Raw genomic sequence first — 19,811 nt, 5'->3', positions numbered from 1 at the left:
CCCATATATATGTATGGAATGGAGTTTGCAACTGAAAAGAAACTTTGTGTTCACAACAAGCTAGTTGAAGTACGGCTTTCACACACACTTATCTCTCAGAACTGAGCAAGTGGAGAGATGTTCTTTCATCTAGCAACAAGGGAATGGGTTGCAGGAGACACTTTTTCTCTGCTTTCTCAGTCTGTTTCCTAGTGCCGGTTTGAAGTTCCTGCAGTTTTCACTGTAAAACCGAGTTGGAGCTAGTAATTCCCCATATATATGTATGGAATGGAGTTTGCAACTGAAAAGAAACTTTGTGTTCCCAACAAGCTAGGTGAAGGACGGCTTTCACACACAATTATCTCTCAGAACTGAGCAAGTGGAGAGACGTTCGTTCATCTAGCACCAAGGGAACGGGTTGCAGGAGACACTTTTTCTCTGCTTTCTCAGTCTGTTTCCCAGTGCCGGTTTGAAGTTCCTGCAGTTTTCACTGTCAAACAGATTTGGAGCTTCTACCTCCCCATATATATGTATGGAATGGAGTTTGAAACTGAAAAGAAACTTTGTGTTCCCAACAAGCTAGGTGAAGGACGGCTTTCACACACACTTATCTCTCAGAACTGAGCAAGTGGAGAGACGTTCGTTCATCTAGCACCAAGGGAACGGGTTGCACGAGACACTTTTTCTCTGCGTTCTCAGTCTGTTTCCTAGTGCCGTGTTGAAGTTCCTGCATTTTCACTGTAAAACCGAGTTGGAGCTAGCACCTCCCCATATATATGTATGGAATGGAGTTTGCAACTGAAAAGAAACTTTGTGTTCCCAACAAGCTAGGTGAAGGACGGCTTTCACACACACTTATCTCTCAGAACTGAGCAAGTGGAGAGACGTTCGTTCATCTAACATGAAGGGAACGGTTGCAGGAGACACTTTTTCTCTGCTTTCTCAGTCTGTTTCCTAGTGCCGGTTTGAAGTTCCTGCAGTTTTCACTGTCAAACCGAGTTGGAGTTAGTACCTCCCCATATATATGTATGGAATGGAGTTTGCAACTGAAAAGAAAATTTGTGATCCCAACAAGACAGGTGAAGGACGGCGTTCACACGCACTTATCTCTCAGAACTGAGCAAGTGGAGAGACGTACGTTCATCTTGCACCAAGGGAACGGGTTGCAAGAGACACTTTTTCTCTGCTTTCTCAGTCTGTTTCCAAGTGCCGGTTTGAAGTTCCTGCAGTTTTCACTGTCAAACCGAGTTGGAGCTAGTACCTCCCCATATATATATATGGAATGGAGTTTGCAACTGAAAAGAAACTTTGTGTTCCCAACAAGCTAGGTGAAGGACGGGTTTCACACACACTTATCTCTCAGAACTGAGAAAGTGGAGAGACGTTCGTTCATCTAGCACGAAGGGAACGGTTGCAGGAGACACATTTTCTCTGCTTTCTCAGTCTGTTTCCTAGTGCCGGTTTGAAGTTCCTGCAGTTTTCACTGTAAAACCGAGTTGGAGCTAGTACCTACCCATATATATGTATGGAATGGAGTTTGCAACTGAAAAGAAACTTTGTGTTCCCAACAAGCTAGGTGAAGGACGGCTTTCACACACACTTATCTCTCAGAACTGAGCAAGTGGAGAGACGTTCGTTCATCTAGCACGAAGGGAACGGTTGCAGGAGACACTTTTTCTCTGCTTTCTCAGTCTGTTTCCTAGTGCCGGTTTGAAGTTCCTGCAGTTTTCACTGTCAAACCGAGCTGGAGTTAGAACCTCCCCATATATATGTATGGAATGGAGTTTGCAACTGAAGAGAAAATTTGTGTTCCCAACAAGACAGGTGAAGGACGGCTTTCACACACACTTATCTCTCAGAACTGAGCAAGTGGAGAGACGTTCGTTCATCTAGCACCAAGGGAAAGGGTTGCAGGAGACACTTTTTCTCTGCTTTCTCAGTCTGTTTCCTAGTGCCGGTTTGAAGTTCCTGCAGTTTTCACTGTCAAACCGAGTTGTAGCTAGTACCTCCCCATATACATATATGGAATGGAGTTTGCAACTGAAAAGAAACTTTGTGTTCCCAACAAGCTAGGTGAAGGACGGCTTTCACACACACTTATCTCTCAGAACTGAGCAAGTGGAGAGACGTTCGTTCATTTAGCACCAAGGGAATGGGTTGCAGGAGACACATTTTCTCTGCTCTCTCAGTCTGTTTCCCAGTGCCGGTTTGAAGTTCCTGCAGTTTTCACTGTCAAACAGATTTGGAGCTTCTACCTCCCCATATATATGTATGGAATGGAGTTTGAAACTGAAAAGAAACTTTGTGTTCCCAACAAGCTATGTGAAGGACGGCTTTCACACACACTTATCTCTCAGAACTGAGCAAGTGGAGAGACGTTCGTTCATCTAGCACAAAGGGAACGGGTTGCAGGAGACACTTTTTCTCTGCTTTCTCAGTCTGTTTCCTAGTGCCGGTATGAAGTTCCTGCATTTTCACTGTAAAACCGACTTGGAGCTAGTACCTCCCCATATATATGTATGGAATGGAGTTTGCAACTGAAAAGAAACTTTGTGTTCCCAACAAGCTAGGTGAAGTACGGCTTTCACACACACTTATCTCTCAGAACTGAGCAAGTGGAGAGATGTTCGTTCATCTAGCACCAAGGGAACGGGTTGCAGGAGACACATTTTCTCTGCTTTCTCAGTCTGTTTCCTAGTGCCGGTTTGAAGTTCCTTCAGTTTTCACTGTCAAACCGAGTTGGAGTTAGAACCTCCCCATATATATGTATGGAATGGAGTTTGCAACTGAAGAGAAAATTTGTGTTCCCAACAAGACAGGTGAAGGACGGCTTTCACACACACTTATCTCTCAGAACTGAGCAAGTGGAGAGACGTTCGTTCATCTAGCACCAAGGGAAAGGGTTGCAGGAGACACTTTTTCTCTGCTTTCTCAGTCTGTTTCCTAGTGCCTGTTTGAAGTTGCTGCAGTTTTCACTGTCAAACCGAGTTGTAGCTAGTACCTCCCCATATACATGTATGGAATGGAGTTTGCAACTGAAAAGAAACTTTGTGTTCCCAACAAGCTAGGTGAAGGACGGCTTTCACACACACTTATCTCTCAGAACTGAGCAAGTGGAGAGACGTTCGTTCATTTAGCACCAAGGGGATGGGTTGCAGGAGACACATTTTCTCTGCTCTCTCAGTCTGTTTCCCAGTGCCGGTTTGAAGTTCCTGCAGTTTTCACTGTCAAACAGATTTGGAGCTTCTACCTCCCCATATATATGTATGGAATGGAGTTTGAAACTGAAAAGAAACTTTGTGTTCCCAACAAGCTATGTGAAGGACGGCTTTCACACACACTTATCTCTCAGAACTGAGCAAGTGGAGAGACGTTCGTTCATCTAGCACAAAGGGAACGGGTTGCAGGAGACACTTTTTCTCTGCTTTCTCAGTCTGTTTCCTAGTGCCGGTATGAAGTTCCTGCATTTTCACTGTAAAACCGACTTGGAGCTAGTACCTCCCCATATATATGTATGGAATGGAGTTTGCAACTGAAAAGAAACTTTGTGTTCCCAACAAGCTAGGTGAAGTACGGCTTTCACACACACTTATCTCTCAGAACTGAGCAAGTGGAGAGATGTTCGTTCATCTAGCACCAAGGGAACGGGTTGCAGGAGACACATTTTCTCTGCTTTCTCAGTCTGTTTCCTAGTGCCGGTTTGAAGTTCCTGCAGTTTTCACTGTCAAACCGAGTTGGAGTTAGAACCTCCCCATATATATGTATGGAATGGAGTTTGCAACTGAAGAGAAAATTTGTGTTCCCAACAAGACAGGTGAAGGACGGCTTTCACACACACTTATCTCTCAGAACTGAGCAAGTGGAGAGACGTTCGTTCATCTAGCACCAAGGGAAAGGGTTGCAGGAGACACTTTTTCTCTGCTTTCTCAGTCTGTTTCCTAGTGCCTGTTTGAAGTTGCTGCAGTTTTCACTGTCAAACCGAGTTGTAGCTAGTACCTCCCCATATACATGTATGGAATGGAGTTTGCAACTGAAAAGAAACTTTGTGTTCCCAACAAGCTAGGTGAAGGACGGCTTTCACACACACTTATCTCTCAGAACTGAGCAAGTGGAGAGACGTTCGTTCATTTAGCACCAAGGGAATGGGTTGCAGTAGACACATTTTCTCTGCTCTCTCAGTCTATTTCCCAGTGCCGGTTTGAAGTTCCTGCAGTTTTCACTGTCAAACAGATTTGGAGCTTCTACCTCCCCATATATATGTATGGAATGGAGTTTGAAACTGAAAAGAAACTTTGTGTTCCCAACAAGCTATGTGAAGGACGGCTTTCACACACACTTATCTCTCAGAACTGAGCAAGTGGAGAGACGTTCGTTCATCTAGCACAAAGGGAACGGGTTGCAGGAGACACTTTTTCTCTCCTTTCTCAGTCTGTTTCCTAGTGCCGGTATGAAGTTCCTGCATTTTCACTGTAAAACCGAGTTGGAGCTAGTACCTCCCCATATATATGTATGGAATGGAGTTTGCAACTGAAAAGAAACTTTGTGTTCCCAACAAGCTAGGTGAAGTACGGCTTTCACACACACTTATCTCTCAGAACTGAGCAAGTGGAGAGATGTTCGTTCATCTAGCACCAAGGGAACGGGTTGCAGGAGACACATTTTCTCTGCTTTCTCAGTCTGTTTCCTAGTGCCGGTTTGAAGTTCCTGCAGTTTTCACTGTCAAACCGAGTTGGAGTTAGAACCTCCCCATATATATGTATGGAATGGAGTTTGCAACTGAAGAGAAAATTTGTGTTCCCAACAAGACAGGTGAAGGACGGCTTTCACACACACTTATCTCTCAGAACTGAGCAAGTGGAGAGACGTTCGTTCATCTAGCACCAAGGGAAAGGGTTGCAGGAGACACTTTTTCTCTGCTTTCTCAGTCTGTTTCCTAGTGCCGGTTTGAAGTTCCTGCAGTTTTCACTGTCAAACCGAGTTGTAGCTAGTACCTCCCCATATACATATATGGAATGGAGTTTGCAACTGAAAAGAAACTTTGTGTTCCCAACAAGCTAGGTGAAGGACGGCTTTCACACACACTTATCTCTCAGAACTGAGCAAGTGGAGAGACGTTCGTTCATTTAGCACCAAGGGAATGGGTTGCAGGAGACACATTTTCTCTGCTCTCTCAGTCTGTTTCCCAGTGCCGGTTTGAAGTTCTTGCAGTTTTCACTGTCAAACAGATTTGGAGCTTCTACCTCCCCATATATATGTATGGAATGGAGTTTGAAACTGAAAAGAAACTTTGTGTTCCCAACAAGTTATGTGAAGGACGGCTTTCACACACACTTATCTCTCAGAACTGAGCAAGTGGAGAGACGTTCGTTCATCTATCACCAAGGGAACGGGTTGCAGGAGACACATTTTCTCTGCTTTCTCAGTCTGTTTCCTAGTGCCGGTTTGAAGTTCCTGCAGTTTTCACTGTCAAACCGAGTTGGAGTTAGAACCTCCCCATATATATTTATGGAATGGAGTTTGCAACTGAAGAGAAAATTTGTGTTCCCAACAAGACAGGTGAAGGACGGCTTTCACACACACTTATCTCTCAGAACTGAGCAAGTGGAGAGACGTTCGTTCATCTAGCACCAAGGGAAAGGGTTGCAGGAGACACTTTTTCTCTGCTTTCTCAGTCTGTTTCCTAGTGCCGGTTTGAAGTTGCTGCAGTTTTCACTGTCAAACCGAGTTGGAGCTAGTACCTCCCCATATACATGTATGGAATGGAGTTTGCAACTGAAAAGAAACTTTGTGTTCCCAACAAGCTAGGTGAAGGACGGCTTTCACACACACTTATCTCTCAGAACTGAGCAAGTGGAGAGACGTTCGTTCATTTAGCACCAAGGGAATGGGTTGCAGTAGACACATTTTCTCTGCTCTCTCAGTTTATTTCCCAGTGCCGGTTTGAAGTTCCTGCAGTTTTCACTGTCAAACAGATTTGGAGCTTCTACCTCCCCATATATATGTATGGAATGGAGTTTGAAACTGAAAAGAAACTTTGTGTTCCCAACAAGCTATGTGAAGGACGGCTTTCACACACACTTATCTCTCAGAACTGAGCAAGTGGAGAGACGTTCGTTCACCTAGCACAAAGGGAACGGGTTGCAGGAGACACTTTTTCTCTCCTTTCTCAGTCTGTTTCCTAGTGCCGGTATGAAGTTCCTGCATTTTCACTGTAAAACCGAGTTGGAGCTAGTACCTCCCCATATATATGTATGGAATGGAGTTTGCAACTGAAAAGAAACTTTGTGTTCCCAACAAGCTAGGTGAAGTACGGCTTTCACACACACTTATCTCTCAGAACTGAGCAAGTGGAGAGATGTTCGTTCATCTAGCACCAAGGGAACGGTTTGCAGGAGACACTTTTTCTCTGCTTTCTCAGTCTGTTTCCTAGTGCCGGTTTGAAGTTCCTGCAGTTTTCACTGTAAAACCGAGTTGGAGCTAGTAATTCCCCATATATATGTATGGAATGGAGTTTGCAACTGAAAAGAAACTTTGTGTTCCCAACAAGCTAGGTGAAGTACGGCTCTCACACACAATTATCTCTCAGAACTGAGCAAGTGGAGAGACGTTCGTTCATCTAGCACCAAGGGAACGGGTTGCAGGAGACACATTTTCTCTGCTTTCTCAGTCTGTTTCCCAGTGCCGGTTTGAAGTTCCTGCAGTTTTCACTGTCAAATAGATTTGGAGCTTCTACCTCCCCATATATATGTAAGGAATGGAGTTTGAAACTGAAAAGAATCTTTGTGTTCCCAACAAGCTAGGTGAAGGACGGCTTTCACACACACTTATCTCTCAGAACTGAGCAAGTGGAGAGACGTTCGTTCATCTAGCACCAAGGGAACGGGTTGCAGGAGACACTTTTTCTCTGCGTTCTCAGTCTGTTTCCTAGTGCCGGGTTGAAGTTCCTGCATTTCGACTGTAAATCCGAGTTGGAGCTAGCACCTCCCCATATATATGTATGGAATGGAGTTTGCAACTGAAAAGAAACTTTGTGTTCCCAACAAGCTAGTTGAAGTACGGCTTTCACACACACTTATCTCTCAGAACTGAGCAAGTGGAGAGATGTTCTTTCATCTAGCACCAAGGGAACGGGTTGCAGGAGACACTTTTTCTCTGCTTTCTCAGTCTGTTTCCTAGTGCCGGTTTGAAGTTCCTGCAGTTTTCACTGTAAAACCGAGTTGGAGCTAGTAATTCCCCATATATATGTATGGAATGGAGTTTGCAACTGAAAAGAAACTTTGTGTTCCCAACAAGCTAGGTGAAGGACGGCGTTCACACACAATTATCTCTCAGAACTTAGCAAGTGAAGAGACGTTCGTTCATCTAGCACCAAGGGAACGGGTTGCAGGAGACACATTTTCTCTGCTCTCTCAGTCTGTTTCCCAGTGCCGGTTTGAAGTTCCTGCAGTTTTCACTGTCAAACAGATTTGGAGCTTCTACCTCCCCATATATATGTATGGAATGGAGTTTGAAACTGAAAAGAAACTTTGTGTTCCCAACAAGCTATGTGAAGGACGGCTTTCACACACACTTATCTCTCAGAACTGAGCAAGTGGAGAGACGTTCGTTCATCTAGCACAAAGGGAACGGGTTGCAGGAGACACTTTTTCTCTGCTTTCTCAGTCTGTTTCCTAGTGCCGGTATGAAGTTCCTGCATTTTCACTGTAAAACCGAGTTGGAGCTAGTACCTCCCCATATATATGTATGGAATGGAGTTTGCAACTGAAAAGAAACTTTGTGTTCCCAACAAGCTAGGTGAAGTACGGCTTTCACACACACTTATCTCTCAGAACTGAGCAAGTGGAGAGATGTTCGTTCATCTAGCACCAAGGGAACGGGTTGCAGGAGACACATTTTCTCTGCTTTCTCAGTCTGTTTCCTAGTGCCGGTTTGAAGTTCCTGCAGTTTTCACTGTCAAACCGAGTTGGAGTTAGAACCTCCCCATATATATGTATGGAATGGAGTTTGCAACTGAAGAGAAAATTTGTGTTCCCAACAAGACAGGTGAAGGACGGCTTTCACACACACTTATCTCTCAGAACTGAGCAAGTGGAGAGACGTTCGTTCATCTAGCACCAAGGGAAAGGGTTGCAGGAGACACTTTTTCTCTGCTTTCTCAGTCTGTTTCCTAGTGCCGGTTTGAAGTTGCGGCAGTTTTCACTGTCAAACGGAGTTGTAGCTAGTACCTCCCCATATACATGTATGGAATGGAGTTTGCAACTGAAAAGAAACTTTGTGTTCCCAACAAGCTAGGTGAAGGACGGCTTTCACACACACTTATCTCTCAGAACTGAGCAAGTGGAGAGACGTTCGTTCATTTAGCACCAAGGGAATGGGTTGCAGTAGACACATTTTCTCTGCTCTCTCAGTCTGTTTCCCAGTGCCGGTTTGAAGTTCCTGCAGTTTTCACTGTCAAACAGATTTGGAGCTTCTACCTCCCCATATATATATATATGGAATGGAGTTTGAAACTGAAAAGAAACTTTGTGTTCCCAACAAGCTATGTGAAGGACGGCTTTCACACACACTTATCTCTCAGAACTGAGCAAGTGGAGAGACGTTCGTTCATCTAGCACCAAGGGAACGGGTTGCAGGAGACACATTTTCTCTGCTCTCTCAGTCTGTTTCCCAGTGCCGGTTTGAAGTTCCTGCAGTTTTCACTGTCAAACAGATTTGGAGCTTCTACCTCCCCATATATATGTATGGAATGGAGTTTGAAACTGAAAAGAAACTTTGTGTTCCCAACAAGCTATGTGAAGGACGGCTTTCACACACACTTATCTCTCAGAACTGAGCAAGTGGAGAGACGTTCGTTCATCTAGCACAAAGGGAACGGGTTGCAGGAGACACTTTTTCTCTGCTTTCTCAGTCTGTTTCCTAGTGCCGGTATGAAGTTCCTGCATTTTCACTGTAAAACCGAGTTGGAGCTAGTACCTCCCCATATATATGTATGGAATGGAGTTTGCAACTGAAAAGAAACTTTGTGTTCCCAACAAGCTAGGTGAAGTACGGCTTTCACACACACTTATCTCTCAGAACTGAGCAAGTGGAGAGATGTTCGTTCATCTAGCACCAAGGGAACGGGTTGCAGGAGACACATTTTCTCTGCTTTCTCAGTCTGTTTCCTAGTGCCGGTTTGAAGTTCCTGCAGTTTTCACTGTCAAACCGAGTTGGAGTTAGAACCTCCCCATATATATGTATGGAATGGAGTTTGCAACTGAAGAGAAAATTTGTGTTCCCAACAAGACAGGTGAAGGACGGCTTTCACACACACTTATCTCTCAGAACTGAGCAAGTGGAGAGACGTTCGTTCATCTAGCACCAAGGGAAAGGGTTGCAGGAGACACTTTTTCTCTGCTTTCTCAGTCTGTTTCCTAGTGCCGGTTTGAAGTTGCGGCAGTTTTCACTGTCAAACGGAGTTGTAGCTAGTACCTCCCCATATACATGTATGGAATGGAGTTTGCAACTGAAAAGAAACTTTGTGTTCCCAACAAGCTAGGTGAAGGACGGCTTTCACACACACTTATCTCTCAGAACTGAGCAAGTGGAGAGACGTTCGTTCATTTAGCACCAAGGGAATGGGTTGCAGTAGACACATTTTCTCTGCTCTCTCAGTCTGTTTCCCAGTGCCGGTTTGAAGTTCCTGCAGTTTTCACTGTCAAACAGATTTGGAGCTTCTACCTCCCCATATATATATATATGGAATGGAGTTTGAAACTGAAAAGAAACTTTGTGTTCCCAACAAGCTATGTGAAGGACGGCTTTCACACACACTTATCTCTCAGAACTGAGCAAGTGGAGAGACGTTCGTTCATCTAGCACAAAGGGAACGGGTTGCATTAGACACTTTTTCTCTCCTTTCTCAGTCTGTTTCCTAGTGCCGGTATGAAGTTCCTGCATTTTCACTGTAAAACCGAGTTGGAGCTAGTACCTCCCCATATATATGTATGGAATGGAGTTTGCAACTGAAAAGAAACTTTGTGTTCCCAACAAGCTAGGTGAAGTACGGCTTTCACACACACTTATCTCTCAGAACTTAGCAAGTGGAGAGATGTTCGTTCATCTAGCACCAAGGGAACGGGTTGCAGGAGACACTTTTTCTCTGCTTTCTCAGTCTGTTTCCTAGTGCCGGTTTGAAGTTCCTGCAGTTTTCACTGTAAAACCGAGTTGGAGCTAGTAATTCCCCATATATATGTATGGAATGGAGTTTGTAACTGAAAAGAAACTTTGTGTTCCCAACAAGCTAGGTGAAGGGCGGCTTTCACACACAATTATCTCTCAGAACTGAGCAAGTGGAGAGACGTTCGTTCATCTAGCACCAAGGGAACGGGTTGCAGGAGACACTTTTTCTCTGCTTTCTCAGTCTGTTTCCCAGTGCCGGTTTGAAGTTCCTGCAGTTTTCACTGTCAAATAGATTTGGAGCTTCTACCTCCCCATATATATGTAAGGAATGGAGTTTGAAACTGAAAAGAATCTTTGTGTTCCCAACAAGCTAGGTGAAGGACGGCTTTCACACACACTTATCTCTCAGAACTGAGCAAGTGGAGAGACGTTCGTTCATCTAGCACCAAGGGAACGGGTTGCAGGAGACACTTTTTCTCTGCGTTCTCAGTCTGTTTCCTAGTGCCGGGTTGAAGTTCCTGCATTTCGACTGTAAATCCGAGTTGGAGCTAGCACCTCCCCATATATATGTATGGAATGGAGTTTGCAACTGAAAAGAAACTTTGTGTTCCCAACAAGCTAGTTGAAGTACGGCTTTCACACACACTTATCTCTCAGAACTGAGCAAGTGGAGAGATGTTCTTTCATCTAGCACCAAGGGAACGGGTTGCAGGAGACACTTTTTCTCTGCTTTCTCAGTCTGTTTCCTAGTGCCGGTTTGAAGTTCCTGCAGTTTTCACTGTAAAACCGAGTTGGAGCTAGTAATTCCCCATATATATGTATGGAATGGAGTTTGCAACTGAAAAGAAACTTTGTGTTCCCAACAAGCTAGGTGAAGGACGGCGTTCACACACAATTATCTCTCAGAACTTAGCAAGTGAAGAGACGTTCGTTCATCTAGCACCAAGGGAACGGGTTGCAGGAGACACATTTTCTCTGCTCTCTCAGTCTGTTTCCCAGTGCCGGTTTGAAGTTCCTGCAGTTTTCACTGTCAAACAGATTTGGAGCTTCTACCTCCCCATATATATGTATGGAATGGAGTTTGAAACTGAAAAGAAACTTTGTGTTCCCAACAAGCTATGTGAAGGACGGCTTTCACACACACTTATCTCTCAGAACTGAGCAAGTGGAGAGACGTTCGTTCATCTAGCACAAAGGGAACGGGTTGCAGGAGACACTTTTTCTCTGCTTTCTCAGTCTGTTTCCTAGTGCCGGTATGAAGTTCCTGCATTTTCACTGTAAAACCGAGTTGGAGCTAGTACCTCCCCATATATATGTATGGAATGGAGTTTGCAACTGAAAAGAAACTTTGTGTTCTTAACAAGCTAGGTGAAGTACGGCTTTCACACACACTTATCTCTCAGAACTGAGCAAGTGGAGAGATGTTCGTTCATCTAGCACCAAGGGAACGGGTTGCAGGAGACACATTTTCTCTGCTTTCTCAGTCTGTTTCCTAGTGCCGGTTTGAAGTTCCTGCAGTTTTCACTGTCAAACCGAGTTGGAGTTAGAACCTCCCCATATATATGTATGGAATGGAGTTTGCAACTGAAGAGAAAATTTGTGTTCCCAACAAGACAGGTGAAGGACGGCTTTCACACACACTTATCTCTCAGAACTGAGCAAGTGGAGAGACGTTCGTTCATCTAGCACCAAGGGAAAGGGTTGCAGGAGACACTTTTTCTCTGCTTTCTCAGTCTGTTTCCTAGTGCCGGTTTGAAGTTGCGGCAGTTTTCACTGTCAAACCGAGTTGTAGCTAGTACCTCCCCATATACATGTATGGAATGGAGTTTGCAACTGAAAAGAAACTTTGTGTTCCCAACAAGCTAGGTGAAGGACGGCTTTCACACACACTTATCTCTCAGAACTGAGCAAGTGGAGAGACGTTCGTTCATTTAGCACCAAGGGAATGGGTTGCAGTAGACACATTTTCTCTGCTCTCTCAGTCTGTTTCCCAGTGCCGGTTTGAAGTTCCTGCAGTTTTCACTGTCAAACAGATTTGGAGCTTCTACCTCCCCCTATATATGTATGGAATGGAGTTTGAAACTGAAAAGAAACTTTGTGTTCCCAACAAGCTATGTGAAGGACGGCTTTCACACACACTTATCTCTCAGAACTGAGCAAGTGGAGAGACGTTCGTTCATCTAACACAAAGGGAACGGGTTGCAGGAGACACTTTTTCTCTCCTTTCTCAGTCTGTTTCCTAGTGCCGGTATGAAGTTCCTGCATTTTCACTGTCAAACGGAGTTGTAGCTAGTACCTCCCCATATACATGTATGGAATGGAGTTTGCAACTGAAAAGAAACTTTGTGTTCCCAACAAGCTAGGTGAAGGACGGCTTTCACACACACTTATCTCTCAGAACTGAGCAAGTGGAGAGACGTTCGTTCATTTAGCACCAAGGGAATGGGTTGCAGTAGACACATTTTCTCTGCTCTCTCAGTCTGTTTCCCAGTGCCGGTTTGAAGTTCCTGCAGTTTTCACTGTCAAACAGATTTGGAGCTTCTACCTCCCCATATATATATATATGGAATGGAGTTTGAAACTGAAAAGAAACTTTGTGTTCCCAACAAGCTATGTGAAGGACGGCTTTCACACACACTTATCTCTCAGAACTGAGCAAGTGGAGAGACGTTCGTTCATCTAGCACAAAGGGAACGGGTTGCATTAGACACTTTTTCTCTCCTTTCTCAGTCTGTTTCCTAGTGCCGGTATGAAGTTCCTGCATTTTCACTGTAAAACCGAGTTGGAGCTAGTACCTCCCCATATATATGTATGGAATGGAGTTTGCAACTGAAAAGAAACTTTGTGTTCCCAACAAGCTAGGTGAAGTACGGCTTTCACACACACTTATCTCTCAGAACTGAGCAAGTGGAGAGATGTTCGTTCATCTAGCACCAAGGGAACGGGTTGCATGAGACACTTTTTCTCTGCTTTCTCAGTCTGTTTCCTAGTGCCGGTTTGAAGTTCCTGCAGTTTTCACTGTAAAACCGAGTTGGAGCTAGTAATTCCCCATATATATGTATGGAATGGAGTTTGCAACTGAAAAGAAACTTTGTGTTCCCAACAAGCTAGGTGAAGGGCGGCTTTCACACACAATTATCTCTCAGAACTGAGCAAGTGGAGAGACGTTCGTTCATCTAGCACCAAGGGAACGGGTTGCAGGAGACACTTTTTCTCTGCTTTCTCAGTCTGTTTCCCAGTGCCGGTTTGAAGTTCCTGCAGTTTTCACTGTCAAATAGATTTGGAGCTTCTACCTCCCCATATATATGTAAGGAATGGAGTTTGAAACTGAAAAGAAACTTTGTGTTCCCAACAAGTTAGGTGAAGGACGGCTTTCACACACACTTATCTCTCAGAACTGAGCAAGTGGAGAGACGTTCGTTCATCTAGCACCAAGGGAACGGGTTGCAGGAGACACTTTTTCTCTGCGTTCTCAGTCTGTTTCCTAGTGCCGGGTTGAAGTTCCTGCATTTCGACTGTAAATCCGAGTTGGAGCTAGCACCTCCCCATATATATGTATGGAATGGAGTTTGCAACTGAAAAGAAACTTTGTGTTCCCAACAAGCTAGTTGAAGTACGGCTTTCACACACACTTATCTCTCAGAACTGAGCAAGTGGAGAGATGTTCTTTCATCTAGCACCAAGGGAACGGGTTGCAGGAGACACTTTTTCTCTGCTTTCTCAGTCTGTTTCCTAGTGCCGGTTTGAAGTTCCTGCAGTTTTCACTGTAAAACCGAGTTGGAGCTAGTAATTCCCCATATATATGTATGGAATGGAGTTTGCAACTGAAAAGAAACTTTGTGTTCCCAACAAGCTAGGTGAAGGACGGCGTTCACACACAATTATCTCTCAGAACTTAGCAAGTGAAGAGACGTTCGTTCATCTAGCACCAAGGGAACGGGTTGCAGGAGACACATTTTCTCTGCTCTCTCAGTCTGTTTCCCAGTGCCGGTTTGAAGTTCCTGCAGTTTTCACTGTCAAACAGATTTGGAGCTTCTACCTCCCCATATATATGTATGGAATGGAGTTTGAAACTGAAAAGAAACTTTGTGTTCCCAACAAGCTATGTGAAGGACGGCTTTCACACACACTTATCTCTCAGAACTGAGCAAGTGGAGAGACGTTCGTTCATCTAGCACAAAGGGAACGGGTTGCAGGAGACACTTTTTCTCTGCTTTCTCAGTCTGTTTCCTAGTGCCGGTATGAAGTTCCTGCATTTTCACTGTAAAACCGAGTTGGAGCTAGTACCTCCCCATATATATGTATGGAATGGAGTTTGCAACTGAAAAGAAACTTTGTGTTCCCAACAAGCTAGGTGAAGTACGGCTTTCACACACACTTATCTCTCAGAACTGAGCAAGTGGAGAGATGTTCGTTCATCTAGCACCAAGGGAACGGGTTGCAGGAGACACATTTTCTCTGCTTTCTCAGTCTGTTTCCTAGTGCCGGTTTGAAGTTCCTGCAGTTTTCACTGTCAAACCGAGTTGGAGTTAGAACCTCCCCATATATATGTATGGAATGGAGTTTGCAACTGAAGAGAAAATTTGTGTTCCCAACAAGACAGGTGAAGGACGGCTTTCACACACACTTATCTCTCAGAACTGAGCAAGTGGAGAGACGTTCGTTCATCTAGCACCAAGGGAAAGGGTTGCAGGAGACACTTTTTCTCTGCTTTCTCAGTCTGTTTCCTAGTGCCGGTTTGAAGTTGCGGCAGTTTTCACTGTCAAACGGAGTTGTAGCTAGTACCTCCCCATATACATGTATGGAATGGAGTTTGCAACTGAAAAGAAACTTTGTGTTCCCAACAAGCTAGGTGAAGGACGGCTTTCACACACACTTATCTCTCAGAACTGAGCAAGTGGAGAGACGTTCGTTCATTTAGCACCAAGGGAATGGGTTGCAGTAGACACATTTTCTCTGCTCTCTCAGTCTGTTTCCCAGTGCCGGTTTGAAGTTCCTGCAGTTTTCACTGTCAAACAGATTTGGAGCTTCTACCTCCCCATATATATATATATGGAATGGAGTTTGAAACTGAAAAGAAACTTTGTGTTCCCAACAAGCTATGTGAAGGACGGCTTTCACACACACTTATCTCTCAGAACTGAGCAAGTGGAGAGACGTTCGTTCATCTAGCACAAAGGGAACGGGTTGCATTAGACACTTTTTCTCTCCTTTCTCAGTCTGTTTCCTAGTGCCGGTATGAAGTTCCTGCATTTTCACTGTAAAACCGAGTTGGAGCTAGTACCTCCCCATATATATGTATGGAATGGAGTTTGCAACTGAAAAGAAACTTTGTGTTCCCAACAAGCTAGGTGAAGTACGGCTTTCACACACACTTATCTCTCAGAACTGAGCAAGTGGAGAGATGTTCGTTCATCTAGCACCAAGGGAACGGGTTGCAGGAGACACTTTTTCTCTGCTTTCTCAGTCTGTTTCCTAGTGCCGGTTTGAAGTTCCTGCAGTTTTCACTGTAAAACCGTGTTGGAGCTAGTAATTCCCCATATATATGTATGGAATGGAGTTTGTAACTGAAAAGAAACTTTGTGTTCCCAACAAGCTAGGTGAAGGGCGGCTTTCACACACAATTATCTCTCAGAACTGAGCAAGTGGAGAGACGTTCGTTCATCTAGCACCAAGGGAACGGGTTGCAGGAGACACTTTTTCTCTGCTTTCTCAGTCTGTTTCCCAGTGCCGGTTTGAAGTTCCTGCAGTTTTCACTGTCAAATAGATTTGGAGCTTCTACCTCCCCATATATATGTAAGGAATGGAGTTTGAAACTGAAAAGAATCTTTGTGTTCCCAACAAGCTAGGTGAAGGACGGCTTTCACACACACTTATCTCTCAGAACTGAGCAAGTGGAGAGACGTTCGTTCATCTAGCACCAAGGGAACGGGTTGCAGGAGACACTTTTTCTCTGCGTTCTCAGTCTGTTTCCTAGTGCCGGGTTGAATTTCCTGCATTTCGACTGTAAATCCGAGTTGGAGCTAGCACCTCCCCATATATATGTATGGAATGGAGTTTGCAACTGAAAAGAAACTTTGTGTTCCCAACAAGCTAGTTGAAGTACGGCTTTCACACACACTTATCTCTCAGAACTGAGCAAGTGGAGAGATGTTCTTTCATCTAGCACCAAGGGAACGGGTTGCAGGAGACACTTTTTCTCTGCTTTCTCAGTCTGTTTCCTAGTGCCGGTTTGAAGTTCCTGCAGTTTTCACTGTAAAACCGAGTTGGAGCTAGTAATTCCCCATATATATGTATGGAATGGAGTTTGCAACTGAAAAGAAACTTTGTGTTCCCAACAAGCTAGGTGAAGGACGGCGTTCACACACAATTATCTCTCAGAACTTAGCAAGTGAAGAGACGTTCGTTCATCTAGCACCAAGGGAACGGGTTGCAGGAGACACATTTTCTCTGCTCTCTCAGTCTGTTTCCCAGTGCCGGTTTGAAGTTCCTGCAGTTTTCACTGTCAAACAGATTTGGAGCTTCTACCTCCCCATATATATGTATGGAATGGAGTTTGAAACTGAAAAGAAACTTTGTGTTCCCAACAAGCTATGTGAAGGACGGCTTTCACACACACTTATCTCTCAGAACTGAGCAAGTGGAGAGACGTTCGTTCATCTAGCACAAAGGGAACGGGTTGCAGGAGACACTTTTTCTCTGCTTTCTCAGTCTGTTTCCTAGTGCCGGTATGAAGTTCCTGCATTTTCACTGTAAAACCGAGTTGGAGCTAGTACCTCCCCATATATATGTATGGAATGGAGTTTGCAACTGAAAAGAAACTTTGTGTTCCCAACAAGCTAGGTGAAGTACGGCTTTCACACACACTTATCTCTCAGAACTGAGCAAGTGGAGAGATGTTCGTTCATCTAGCACCAAGGGAACGGGTTGCAGGAGACACATTTTCTCTGCTTTCTCAGTCTGTTTCCTAGTGCCGGTTTGAAGTTCCTGCAGTTTTCACTGTCAAACCGAGTTGGAGTTAGAACCTCCCCATATATATGTATGGAATGGAGTTTGCAACTGAAGAGAAAATTTGTGTTCCCAACAAGACAGGTGAAGGACGGCTTTCACACACACTTATCTCTCAGAACTGAGCAAGTGGAGAGACGTTCGTTCATCTAGCACCAAGGGAAAGGGTTGCAGGAGACACTTTTTCTCTGCTTTCTCAGTCTGTTTCCTAGTGCCGGTTTGAAGTTGCGGCAGTTTTCACTGTCAAACCGAGTTGTAGCTAGTACCTCCCCATATACATGTATGGAATGGAGTTTGCAACTGAAAAGAAACTTTGTGTTCCCAACAAGCTAGGTGAAGGACGGCTTTCACACACACTTATCTCTCAGAACTGAGCAAGTGGAGAGACGTTCGTTCATTTAGCACCAAGGGAATGGGTTGCAGTAGACACATTTTCTCTGCTCTCTCAGTCTGTTTCCCAGTGCCGGTTTGAAGTTCCTGCAGTTTTCACTGTCAAACAGATTTGGAGCTTCTACCTCCCCCTATATATGTATGGAATGGAGTTTGAAACTGAAAAGAAACTTTGTGTTCCCAACAAGCTATGTGAAGGACGGCTTTCACACACACTTATCTCTCAGAACTGAGCAAGTGGAGAGACGTTCGTTCATCTAGCACAAAGGGAACGGGTTGCAGGAGACACTTTTTCTCTCCTTTCTCAGTCTGTTTCCTAGTGCCGGTATGAAGTTCCTGCATTTTCACTGTCAAACGGAGTTGTAGCTAGTACCTCCCCATATACATGTATGGAATGGAGTTTGCAACTGAAAAGAAACTTTGTGTTCCCAACAAGCTAGGTGAAGGACGGCTTTCACACACACTTATCTCTCAGAACTGAGCAAGTGGAGAGACGTTCGTTCATTTAGCACCAAGGGAATGGGTTGCAGTAGACACATTTTCTCTGCTCTCTCAGTCTGTTTCCCAGTGCCGGTTTGAAGTTCCTGCAGTTTTCACTGTCAAACAGATTTGGAGCTTCTACCTCCCCATATATATATATATGGAATGGAGTTTGAAACTGAAAAGAAACTTTGTGTTCCCAACAAGCTATGTGAAGGACGGCTTTCACACACACTTATCTCTCAGAACTGAGCAAGTGGAGAGACGTTCGTTCATCTAGCACAAAGGGAACGGGTTGCATTAGACACTTTTTCTCTCCTTTCTCAGTCTGTTTCCTAGTGCCGGTATGAAGTTCCTGCATTTTCACTGTAAAACCGAGTTGGAGCTAGTACCTCCCCATATATATGTATGGAATGGAGTTTGCAACTGAAAAGAAACTTTGTGTTCCCAACAAGCTAGGTGAAGTACGGCTTTCACACACACTTATCTCTCAGAACTGAGCAAGTGGAGAGATGTTCGTTCATCTAGCACCAAGGGAACGGGTTGCAGGAGACACTTTTTCTCTGCTTTCTCAGTCTGTTTCCTAGTGCCGGTTTGAAGTTCCTGCAGTTTTCACTGTAAAACCGAGTTGGAGCTAGTAATTCCCCATATATATGTATGGAATGGAGTTTGCAACTGAAAAGAAACTTTGTGTTCCCAACAAGCTAGGTGAAGGGCGGCTTTCACACACAATTATCTCTCAGAACTGAGCAAGTGGAGAGACGTTCGTTCATCTAGCACCAAGGGAACGGGTTGCAGGAGACACTTTTTCTCTGCTTTCTCAGTCTGTTTCCCAGTGCCGGTTTGAAGTTCCTGCAGTTTTCACTGTCAAATAGATTTGGAGCTTCTACCTCCCCATATATATGTAAGGAATGGAGTTTGAAACTGAAAAGAAACTTTGTGTTCCCAACAAGCTAGGTGAAGGACGGCTTTCACACACACTTATCTCTCAGAACTGAGCAAGTGGAGAGACGTTCGTTCATCTAGCACCAAGGGAACGGGTTGCAGGAGACACTTTTTCTCTGCGTTCTCAGTCTGTTTCCTAGTGCCGGGTTGAAGTTCCTGCATTTCGACTGTAAATCCGAGTTGGAGCTAGCACCTCCCCATATATATGTATGGAATGGAGTTTGCAACTGAAAAGAAACTTTGTGTTCCCAACAAGCTAGTTGAAGTACGGCTTTCACACACACTTATCTCTCAGAACTGAGCAAGTGGAGAGATGTTCTTTCATCTAGCACCAAGGGAACGGGTTGCAGGAGACACTTTTTCTCTGCTTTCTCAGTCTGTTTCCTAGTGCCGGTTTGAAGTTCCTGCAGTTTTCACTGTAAAACCGAGTTGGAGCTAGTAATTCCCCATATATATGTATGGAATGGAGTTTGCAACTGAAAAGAAACTTTGTGTTCCCAACAAGCTAGGTGAAGGACGGCGTTCACACACAATTATCTCTCAGAACTTAGCAAGTGAAGAGACGTTCGTTCATCTAGCACCAAGGGAACGGGTTGCAGGAGACACATTTTCTCTGCTCTGTCAGTCTGTTTCCCAGTGCCGGTTTGAAGTTCCTGCAGTTTTCACTGTCAAACAGATTTGGAGCTTCTACCTCCCCATATATATGTATGGAATGGAGTTTGAAACTGAAAAGAAACTTTGTGTTCCCAACAAGCTATGTGAAGGACGGCTTTCACACACACTTATCTCTCAGAACTGAGCAAGTGGAGAGACGTTCGTTCATCTAGCACAAAGGGAACGGGTTGCAG

The sequence above is a fragment of the Camelus dromedarius genome, unplaced genomic scaffold (genome assembly GCF_036321535.1).
Source record: "Camelus dromedarius isolate mCamDro1 unplaced genomic scaffold, mCamDro1.pat HAP1_SCAFFOLD_164, whole genome shotgun sequence".
In the NCBI taxonomy this organism is placed as follows: domain Eukaryota; kingdom Metazoa; phylum Chordata; class Mammalia; order Artiodactyla; family Camelidae; genus Camelus; species Camelus dromedarius.
The sequence above is the reverse complement of the archived record's forward strand: the minus strand, read 5'-3'. Positions refer to the sequence as shown.